The following is a 10,005-nucleotide window of genomic DNA, read 5'->3' on the forward strand; positions in this document are numbered from 1 at the left end:
TCAGTGTCTCCATCATAGATTTAAAAATAAATTGTACTGTGTTATGTTTAATGTATAATACACCTATATTATGGGCGTAGGTATATTAAATGTATATAATATCTTATATACAGTATAGCGTGAATATAAAACTTCGTCGCGATAGAGAGCGTCGAAGTTATTGATATGGGACAAAACAAAATGTAAAATGTAAAAATAATTTATGCACACACACACACACACACACACACACGTCCGTCGATTTCTAAAATATAAAATCGCAGATTCCATATCGTTCTCTAGAATTTCAAAAAAAAATAGTAATACCTATTATCGCTTGTGAACGTGATCGGCAAAATGATTCATATACCTGGTGATTCTTTTATCATAATTGAACACTCATTATTTCAAAAAGTGTAATTTTTTTTGAAAATATTTTTTATCCTTGTAATTTTTTAAGTTTTTTACTTGTTTGAATGACGAAATTGGGTTTTATTTTATATTTCAAAGCAGGATATTTTTCTTAGTATTTTGATACATGAAAATCGAATTTGGGCGGAGTAGTTTATGAGTTGTAAATATTCAAAGTTTAGATGAGCGGAGAGAGTGATACGGGTTTACCCCGTGAAATGTTTGTCCACTTCTCCGCTCATTTAAACTTTGAATATTTATAACTTATAAACTAACTCTATAACACACCTTTAATTTGAATCGAATATACTAATAATTGCTGAAAGTCATTACGGAATACGGGAGGTATCATTTTAATTATATTGGAATATATATATATATAATTATATTAACATTATATTGCTCAATAACTAGTAATTAGTAATTAGTAATAACCTATTGAGAGGTATTTATTATAAATACAATAGGAACTTAGAAAGTTAATTATACTGGTAAATTGATTTGCACAAATAAAATAGTATAAGCATAATTTAAAATGCAAAGTTTTAAACGAGTGTAATAAAAATTAAATTGTTTGACTTGTTTTTTGTTAATGTTTGGTTTCTGAATATACTATGTAATATATTAGACTAAGTTTCATCTTAGAGATCATAGCAAAAAACCTACACTCAGCTATAATAGGTATTTAGTTTTTTTTTTATATATTTTGTGAAAATACCAAGAGTCTTGCAAGAGTCCTACGCAAGACCAAGACCAAGACCAATATTAAGGTGTATACCCAAGACCAGACCAAGACTGAGCTAGTCTGCAAGACCAAGACCAAGACCAAGATTTTGAAAGTCTTGGTCTTGGTCTTGTTTTGATCATCACTAATTCTGATATGGGAAAGCTATGATTCTTAAATTGCTGGTAGCACCTACCTATAGGTAACAAAAATAAGTTTATACAACGCGTTTCAAATATTTCATAGTTTATTGTAAAATTACATTGTATTTAATTTATTATAAAAATAACATAATGATAATATTAGTTAGTTTTTTTTTTTATCAATATTATATAACAATTATTATTATTATTATTATTATTATTATTATTATAATTGTTTTAATATATTCGTAATATGATAGGTAATAAAATTAATAATCATTGTTTTTAAAAAAAATATATTATAAATATGTAAAAATTTTAAAATTATAAAAAACAATACTATAAATTATTAAAACTAGCCAATAGATAATAATAAAATTATAATTTATAATAGAAATAAAAAATAATATTAGTTGGTTAATAAGAAAAATCGTTCACATTGCCCGTAACATATATATGTTTCGTTACCGTCTAGAACGTATAAATTAAGAAAATAACGTTAAGACCCTTTGTTTCCATGCAATGAAGCATCGATCATTACTTACCTATTTCATATTATGCGAACAATGACTACAATTCCGGCCTATTTCGTGATTTTGATGAATTTGGTTAAAATGTAAACTTTAAACGCTTATAAAAGATATTTATGAATTATTGCTCAAATATGTTTATAATTCCAACAACGAAAACTTATGAAAAGTCTTGTATTAAATATTCAAACGTCAGTCCTTACGTATGAATATTAAAAAAAGAAGGTCAGTGGATGTACAGTAGGTTGCAAGTGGGTCACCATTGCATAAAATATTATTTCGTTTATATTAATTTACTAATTCAGTTTAAACAAATGAAATAAGTGCTTCATCTGAAAAATACTGGACGGTGCCTCGAAGTCACTGCATAGGATTAGAGAGGTGTGTTTGTATTATACTTATGGTGACCAGATATTAAAAAAGAAAAAACAGTACATAATAATAATCAATTTAAACTCATTTGTTTATTTTTAAACATAAATATGCATCACAGATTTTTAATCTTACTAAGAGTGAAAAATAAAATATGTATTTTTATATAACTAAACTCATGTGACTTTCATGAAAAACAAAACTTATAATAGTAAATATTTGATAAAAAAACAACTTTAGAACTTTTAACATATTTTAACTCAAACATTCAACTTAATAGGAATGTAATTAACGATGTTATTATTTTTATATTATTCATGAAGACTAGTCTTCGTGATATTATTATTAGATAATATCTAAAACCGTGATTACAATATTAACACTATATTGTCTATTAAAACTTTTTTTTTGATAACAGAATTTTTTTAAATCCCTTAAATTTGAATTTAGATAATTTTTTTCCATTTGGAATTGTTAAATTATTAAAAATAAGTACATTTAAGTGTACTTCGACCATTTATTTAGGAGAGTAGGACGTGTTACCAAAAAACAGTACTGTCCTTATAAATAAGTATGTCTGGTCACCATAATTATACTACATATAGTGGTACAAAATTATATTAAACAAGGTACATGGTATAAAATGATTTTAATACAGTTTGAATAAAAAAATTATATATATTACCTATTCAATATTATTATAAAATTAATTTCATTTTTTATGAATTGTAATAAAGTACATCAGGTATTTTGAATTAAAATTGTTTCTAGTCACCAAATATATCAAGATTGGTAGCTTGACTTCAAATATCAATTTGTTCTAAAATTGTTTTTAGATTCTTAGCAGAGCGAGGTGATTGACAGAGAATGGTGTTTATTTTTTTTTTTTTATCTTATGTACAAAATTTCTACCCGAAGGAGTGCTTCGATTTGAATTTTTTTTATCTTATATTTTAGAAAATTAGATCAAGATGGTAGGTAGATTACAAAGGTCATTTTTCGATTTTTCAATAGTTGTTTCATGCCACGAGAAAAACCACCGACAAATTACAAAAAACCACTAAAAATGGGATTTTGATTTCTAACGCTTTGTTTATCACCGTAGACACAAATAAACATAAAAATAACAATTTTAGTTATTTTGTTATAATTTATAATATTAATTTAACTTACAGGCAATAATAAAATATAATATTAGTATAGAATATCCAGACTGAAAAAACCGTCTACGCTCAGAATCGTTTTTCGTGTACAATGATATGATATCATTGAATTCAAATTTAAGATAATCCATTATACAGTGACCCACTTGTAACCTACTGTACAGCGGAGCGAAATCCACTTATTCTCCTTTTTATTTTATTTTTTCATTTAAAATACCTAATTTATATCCGGTACTCGGTAGTTTGTATAATTAAAATAATATAAATTACGCGGTACACAAATATAGGATTGTTAAGGGTATAGGTATGTACTTCAACATTATACTATTTAGTTTTTGTTTTGAACATAAATTAGTAGAGTTACCTACCTTCCAATTAATATACACGTCAAAGTCACTGGTTAAGACCGGTTAGTAGTTTGAGATAAGTTTTCTTTTAATTATGGTTTTATAAATGTTTTCTGAAATTATTAAACCATTTAAAAGTTTATCATGATCTATATAATATATAAAAATGGCCACTAATCCTTTGTCGTGGAATCACTTTTGAACGAATTTACCGATTTAGCTGATTTTTATTTCTGTTATGTTCATAATTGTCAGGACAAAGTTTATATGAAAGAAAACTTTAGGAAAATCCACACGAAAAGTAGGAAATCTGGATATCAAAAATATGCCATCTGTTCAGCCAAAAAATAAACAAAATATTAATATACATATTTTGTTAATTGTAAGGTTGCTATTGGGTATAATTGAAATAATTTTAGAACAGTATATTATATTCGGTCAAAATCATATAATTTATTTAAAATTTTATTCCTAATGCTAATTAACGACCGTTTTCCTGTGAACCTACACATGTACGTCATAAACAACTTGTTAATAAAATATTTGTAATTACATATGCCCTTTAAAGGTTCTGAAATCCACTGCAGATGATTAGCCTATCTGTAAATACATTGCTCACATAGGTAATCACTGTTTGAGCAGCAGGTCCGAAGTATGGATATCACGGTTTCCTGCTACGCCGATGTTTGTAAAAATGAGGATAGTAAGAAGAAGGATAAAAGAAAGAGATCTGATGACAAATGATTGTAAATTGATAATACGTTTTTTTATTCTCCTGCCGTCTTATGACTATAACAACTAAGTGGCTAGGAGTGGGAGCTTAGGACTAAGCTAAATCAGTACATAACATAACATAATATAATATATATTAACATATGAATAATATGGGTAACGTTACATTGTTACGTGACCCTGGGATGAAAATGCCGTGGATTGTGGTGACTCGTGAAATTGATGACGAGCTCCCGGCGTGAAAGACGACAGCACCGGTGGACAACTCGGGTAAACGGAAAACTGGTACGGTCTTTATAAACACGGAATACTGGTACTGTCCACAAACTTAAAGGTTTCCCAAACTTTTATGAAAAAAAAAGAATAAAATATCAACGATTATTTTTAATTTAATTTCATCAATGGGAAACCACGACTCTCGAGTGACTGCGAGTATACAGCAAGTTCTCACCAGTACATAATTTTCAATAGTGCATTGATTGTGTTATATTTTTCACTTAAACAAAAATTATACCTAATACGTATCATATAATGGACAATTTTGAAAGTCAAAGAGGCAGTGAGTTAAAAGTACATAAGAAAATATATTCTTATGTGGTTTTAAGGAAGAATAATAATACTATAAGGTGGAAATGCACACAAAATACAAATTTTAAATACCCGGGAAAATTAACAACAAATTTGATCAAACCGGTAAGTTTTAATATTATTATATTATAATATATTTTTATTTACCTATGTATTTATTGAACTAACTGAAATTCCAGTACGTAAATTATTCAAATGAAATTTAAAAATTCAAATCGAGATTCAAATAGAACAATTTTTAAATAATATACCAAAGTATACGAAATAATTATTATTAATCATAAATTATATTACACGATATTAATTGTACCTACATTTTATATTTATTTTACCTGCCTGCTACTCGTACTTATTTGTGTTTTTTGTTAATTTTGATTGCTAACATTATTTTTTGTCTAAATTTAAATTATTTAAATTTAACTTGTTGTCAATGGTGATTTATCAACATTATATTACAAACATTGTAAATATTTTAGGACCCCTGAAAATTAAATTTTGAATAGTACCAGTTTTCCGCGGTTTTTATTTCTTTTGTTATAAATTGTATGGACCGTACCAATATTCCAAGCATCGACAACTCGCGTATGTCAATGCACCAACGGATACAAGCGCTCGGTATACCAACTGCCGATAATCGAGCGACGCAACGGCGGACCTAACGGGACAGCAACCAGTACCGTGGGCACAGACGACGCGGCGGGTACGCTGATGTGTATACACCGTGTGCACGGCGATGAGCGGACGAACAAGGCCGAGACAACGAGACGCAACACGGCGTATAATAAATAATTATAATGTATTGTGCCCCGTTACGAGTGAGCCTGTGCCGGCGTACCGCAAGGTATCTTAGGATAAAACTGTCGGAGAACGATTCTAGCAACCGTGCATAATAACGACGAACCACGGGTGACGTTTTACGAGTCAGTGCGATATATTACGGACGGCGAATAGCTCACGGCGTTTTCTTGCGAAGCGCGGACGCACTGGCGACGTCGCAAAGCACCGATTACAACGAATAGTAATCTGTATGCACTATTGATGCCGGCGGCCGTACACGCGAACCAATTCGATGTATACCTACGTAGCGGATAACACACGAAAACTTATTTATTTCCGTAATATTATGTGCGGTGCGAGCCTTTCGACGGCGGCTACTCATACACGCACACAAAACACCGGTACGGACGACGAACAGTGTGTGACCATAACTACGGTGACAACGATATTTGCATATCACCGACCGTCGTAGGCCGATAACGTGTATTGCATAACACGGCCGCCGACCGTTAGTATCTCGTTAAGACACGAAAGCGTCTACGGCACGACCTTTGATCTGGCCGTGCTCGCTTGCGCGAATCATCATTGTACTGTGGCGGCAACAATCACAATCGTGTCTCCAGTATTTTGATATTCAAGATGACCTATGGAGATTTTTAACTTTTGAATACCATTCACCGTATATTAAATAACAAATTGAACAAAGTTTGTATCATATTATAAAGTTGGTAGGTACTCAAAACAGGCATCAAAGTGCTTGGGATCAGCTAGTATAGTCTAATTTAATAATCTGTGTTCAAAATGTCATAATTTAAGGTACTGCAAGATTCTATACGCTATAATATTAACTAATAATACGGTATTATAGAAATAATAAATCAAATACCATATTACCTATGTATTTATTTTTTATGAGTAAAATTAATGTTATACAGTTTAATTCATTTAATAATATTACAATAGTCATTTAAAATTTAATAATACACAATTCTTAATAAAAAATAATAATATATTACCTATTTTTAACACTAATATTAAGAAATTAATTGTATTTTTACATTATGAGAATGATTGTCAGATGCACGGACATTTAAAACATTATGTGTACTGATTATTAATTATTTCTCTATCATTTTACCTTTTTAAATGATGATCATATTATTATTTACACTAACAGTTTTACTTTAAATTTTACTAATAAATAATACTTCCGTTTAAAAAAATAATATAAGATAATACAATGAAAGTAATTGCAGAAAAAGGGTTAATATAGGCAATTTTATATACAGCTCTGAACAATATTCTTCCCGAGAAGATCCATTCCTGTTTAAGGGGCTTTGTGACTACTGCATTCTAAGGAACATTAATTTATAGGCAACTTCATATTTATTCAGCTGTTGACCATGCCATTGTGTTACTTATAATCCATTAGTTATAAATATTATAATCATTAGTGTGAGCATAGGTGCAACTAGACCAACAATTTTGGACAAATCATAATGAGTTTCCAGACCTTTAACACAGTATAAATAATTTTATTTATTTGAAATATTATTTTATTTATAAATATTAACAACACATTTATTTTGCTTTGTATATTTATACATTATATTTTAATTTTTTTACTCTGGCCATTTGAACTAGAAGTAGAACTACCTTTTTAAAGATGGATATATTCCGTTAAGTGTAAGTCACATCTTCCAAACTACAACATATGGAAAGAACACCTGAAAGATAATATAAGTTATAAATAAATGTAATATTATATATAAAATGAACAATTTAGATTAACGTATAGAAATAATTAAGGTTTTGTTTCTAAAAACAAATGTAATTGATAACTGTATAGTATCATTATATTTATCAATTAGGTATGTGATTTGTCAAAATGACAGTGAATAAAGAAAACTAATAATTTCAATGTAATTCCTTGAATTTAATAAATTAAAATAATAATATAAAGGTGGGCATGTGGGTAACGCTTTGCTATATATTATGTTTCATGTGGCTGGTGGCTGGTGTCTAAGTATTATGGATGTGTTAAACTTAATTTAATGACATAAAATTATTTTATACAAAAAAAACAATTCTGAGCAAAGAACCAAAGACTGTCAGCCTATAATATTACAATATATGTACCTACATTTTATGGTATTGCCATTAAAGCAATTTTTTCTACTTTAAGTAAAACAGTAGATTGAATTAATTTTTACTAAAAACATTTAATTTGATATACTTTAAAAGCTTTAAGTAGGTACAGTATGAAATACTAATGAAAAGCCTAGACAACTGTTAACCCTTGACTATTGAACATTTTATATGTTTTTAACTACAAAATAATTTGCAAATTGTTGATAAATTTTGTAAAAATGTGAGCTTTAAATATTTATGAAAAATAGTGGCTATGTATCTTTTATAATGTGAATTTTCAATTTTAACCTATTATATGCATCCAACTATATTCACTTTCCATTCAGAAAAGATACTGAAGTCCAAATAAGTTATGTGTTTCGTTGCAATTTAAATAATATGTTGGTGCCCTCTGTGTTATTGAAATTGGGTTCTTGCTCAGCAAATTTGTATTTCCTAAAAATAAAAACTTTGTTAAAAATATTTCAGTGCACTATTTTTTTTTTCTCTTTTTAAACTATGAGCAACATGCAAATGTAAGTACATTTAATCCAATTTTGTACTGTTAGCTTTAATATTAGAGTGACGAGTTATAATAATATAATCAAACTTAAAGCAAAAATATTGTCTAAGGAACCTTATAGAGAAACACTAAGCATTTATTTGTATTTTACTTTTAAAGCAAGCTAAGTAAGTAAACTACATCACCATCAAAAAATAATAATTTACATCATAATAATCCATTAATGTGTTTTTCAAATTGTTCATTAGTGAGTTGAAGTACATTTCAGAGTATTTCAATGTATCACACTTAAATTGTCCGCATTGTCACCAAATACGTTTTTTTGTAAATAATAAAATTTTAAGTCGCCTAATGATACAACAAATAGATAGTTTTTGATAAATAATAAGAATTAAATAATAAATAAACAAAAACATACCCCAAAATTGGTGATCAAGTCATGTTAACTTCCGTCTATTAAAACTTTTTTGGTAGAACAATTCAAACTAATAACAATAAATCTGGTTGTGTTAACAAATATTATAAATATACAGTAAACATTTTAAATACTTACATTATATTCACAAAGTTTCAGTAGTTCAGGAAAAACAAATCATGATGTAGCTGTTGATCCTGAAGGCCAAGCTGTAACTTGCAATACATACTCAGAAAAAGATATATTTAAATCATCAACAGCTGTACCAAGTTCACTAATAAATTATGAATTTAGTCCATCAAATACTTTGATATAAAGTAACATTTGATGTAAGTTACTTGTAAACTCGTAATCCCAATCTTTTTAAGAACAAACATTTTAATTAATACAAACAAATTTTAGAACATTTGATTAATTTACTTTTAAATTGTTCAATCCTTCTTCTAGGTCTATGGAACGGCTTAGTAGTAATCGGTTGGGCCACTTTCTTTGATAGATGCTCTGGAAAACATCTTTATTAACTACATACTTAAATACTTTAATAGACTAAAATAAATTGTTTTTATTAATTTGATCAAAAAATGTGTTTTATACGATTTGTTCAATAACATAAATATTTTGGGGTCTTTGACGATTGATTTTCAACTAGTTTAGAGTTTACGATTACTTAAAATGCTTTATTAAAAGGTTCAAGGAACTCAACATTATTTTTCTAACATGTCTTGTAACATTAATTCTTTGTATATTACATATAGTTGAAATAATTAGTCAATGAAATGCTTGTACATCTACATAAAAAGATTTATGTAAATTGTATTTAATATTTGAAAATAATTATTTAACTCATACTCGTTTTGGATAAAAATTGCTTAAATATGCTATTCTCTCCATCTTTTTCAATGTATTCTCTAAAACTTCCAATCCATGATTAGCGTTGAATAAAATTTCATAAGTGGACGGCATGTCATAAAATTTTCATTACATGAACATAGTTTTAACATGTATTAGATTGAAATTATCAATAACAACTTGTTGATAAAATATTAAGCTAAGGTTCCTCAAAATAAACGTTATACGACTATAAAAAAAAAAAAAACTGTTTAATACAAAACATACTTTATGAATGCTTCTTATTTAATTTTATGACAAATAAATATAAATACTACTCAAA

At 27.9% G+C, this 10,005-nt stretch overlaps 1 long non-coding RNA gene across 1 annotated transcript; it reads right to left on the bottom strand.

Annotated features, from left to right (window-relative positions):
* Positions 1–7,624: 7,624 nt before the first annotated feature.
* On the bottom strand, positions 7,625–9,897 carry LOC107883271. Its single transcript, XR_003838662.1, has 6 exons — positions 9,684–9,897; positions 9,255–9,335; positions 8,973–9,193; positions 8,838–8,904; positions 8,626–8,767; positions 7,625–8,352 (listed from the first exon to the last, which is right to left on the bottom strand). It is a non-coding gene; the product is annotated as an uncharacterized LOC107883271 (long non-coding RNA).
* Positions 9,898–10,005: the final 108 nt, after the last annotated feature.

The sequence above is a fragment of the Acyrthosiphon pisum genome, chromosome X (assembly GCF_005508785.2).
Source record: "Acyrthosiphon pisum isolate AL4f chromosome X, pea_aphid_22Mar2018_4r6ur, whole genome shotgun sequence".
In the NCBI taxonomy this organism is placed as follows: Eukaryota; Metazoa; Arthropoda; class Insecta; order Hemiptera; family Aphididae; genus Acyrthosiphon; species Acyrthosiphon pisum.